The sequence below is a fragment of the Tupaia chinensis genome, unplaced genomic scaffold (genome assembly GCF_000334495.1).
Source record: "Tupaia chinensis unplaced genomic scaffold, TupChi_1.0 Scaffold138910_1, whole genome shotgun sequence".
NCBI lineage: Eukaryota > Metazoa > Chordata > Mammalia > Scandentia > Tupaiidae > Tupaia > Tupaia belangeri.
In genome coordinates, this window is record NW_006198801.1 from 1048134 (window position 1) to 1050015 (window position 1882).

At 59.6% G+C, this 1882-nt stretch overlaps 1 long non-coding RNA gene across 1 annotated transcript in view; it reads right to left on the reverse strand.

Moving 5' to 3' along the window:
* Window positions 1-685: 685 nt before the first annotated feature.
* Window positions 686-1882, reverse strand: part of LOC102489440 (uncharacterized) — a 3398-nt gene continuing 2201 nt past the window's right edge. The window contains exons 2-3 of the long non-coding RNA XR_336465.1: window positions 1189-1269; window positions 686-722 (exon numbers count right to left, since the gene is read on the reverse strand). This is a non-coding gene — a long non-coding RNA (uncharacterized LOC102489440). The remainder of the gene's footprint in view (window positions 723-1188; window positions 1270-1882) is intronic.

Consider the following 1882-nt stretch of genomic DNA (forward strand, 5'->3'; position numbering starts at 1 on the left):
CCGGCCCCATCCAGCCCAGTCCCTCTGACCGGATCCCACAGAGGGGTGGAGAAGACAGTGGGGGAGAGCCACAGGCAGAGATGGAAGGGGTAGACAGAAAGAGATAGGAATAGAAAGACAAGAGCAGGCAGGGAGCGAGAGAGACAGGGAGAGGTGGGGAGACAGAGACGATGGAGAGACAGAGACCCAGCAACAGAGACAAAACATACACACAGAGATAAACAGAGAGATGTGGAGACAGAGAGGCATAGAGATGTGTCTCGGGTCAAGAGATGACCAGGAGAGTCCCCTGAGACACAGGCCAGGCAGACAGACATACAGTGACGTTTGTCCCTCAGGAGCCCAGAGCTGGTTAGAGAAACATGAATATTTTTCCCTTTTAAAGCAGGGAAGGAAGTGGGAGGGCCACTCGGGTTCAGGGCCTAGAGGGATGGGAGGCCCCCCTGAGAGGTGGGGAAGGGCCTCCAGTAGTGGGAGGGTAGTGGGAGCACTAACAGGGCAGAGAGACAAAGGCAGAAATAGGAGGTGAGGGGGGCCTCTCGGCAGGGGGCAGATAACAGAGCCCCAGTGGCAGGAGCAGAGCTGGGAGGACAGAGGAGGCCACTTGTGGCAGTCCCTCCCCACCCCCACCCCTCCCCCACCAGGGTGCAGGGGCAGGAACCGGGCCTGAAAGGGGCAGGGAAACTCACCTCTGTGGGGTTCGTGCACGACTTCAGGAGTCCCTAAACACCCCCCCCAAAAAAAACAACCCCAAAACAGTAAATGAATCACATCTACTCCCCTCTGGCCCCTTCCCTTTTCAATAAAGCCCCAGGGCTGCAAGACAACCGGAAGCCCCACTCCTGGGTGGATTGCCCACCTAGCCTCGCGGATCAGGGCTGAACCACCAGGTCCAGAGGGCGAAGAGCATGGGCCCTTAAGAGCCAGGAAACGGCAGCTAGACGGCCGAGCCTGACTCCCAGCTCCGCCCCTCCGAGCTGTGTGACGCTGGGCAGGCGATGAAACCTCTCTGACTTCCTTTTCCTTATTTGGAAAATGAGGACCATAGCACCTACTTCATAGGATTTGGTGAAGACCGTGTGTGCAAATCATTTAAAGCACTTGCACCAGCTCCTAGGCAGGAAACGCCCACAGACAGGTTAACTACTGCTATTCTTTGGGGGAGGCCGGGGCGTCTCTCCCACCTACCTGGATTTTGCGGCTTCTCTCCTCTTCACTCTCGAGTTCCAACAGTTCATCAATGTTCACCTCGTCAGGCATGTCTGCCTCCTAGGGCCAGGGGCGGAGGCTGGTCAGGGCCCCTTCCCCGCCCTCCCTTGCCTTTGTCCAAGGTTCTGGAGGGGCCCACAGGCCCCAGGGCCCAGCTGGCGGGTTCTGGAGCAGTGATGTGGCAGTCAGGGACAGCACCGCCAAGGCAGGCCAGCTGGGATGTCAGGGGAGGGGTGACAGATGGGGTGATGGAGGCCCGGGGCCCGGTACCAGTGTGATGACTGGGCCTGTGGGCCAGGGAACCTCGAGGCTGGCACGGGTCTCTCCTCTTGGCCCCAGTTCCCACAGCGGAAAACAGGCCTGATCGAGTCTTGGAATGTTAGATTCTGGGATTCAGAAGAGGGGCTGGCTTCTGCCCTTTCAAGGAAAAGTCTTAGCACTAGATGCGGGGGAGGGGAGCAGCAGGCTGGAGCCTGCTGGGGCGGGCCCCTTCCCCCAGGGGACAAGAAAGGAGGGCAGGGCTTCTGGCCAAAGTGCAACCCAGAGTGTCTGGAGGTGACCACACCAGGCCACCGCCCAGGGAGGTGGGTGGGATGAGCCATGAGGGCAACTTTGAGTGGTCAAGGGGGGAGACTCGGATGGCCTCTGTGGCAGCGGCCCACAGAGGCTGGCC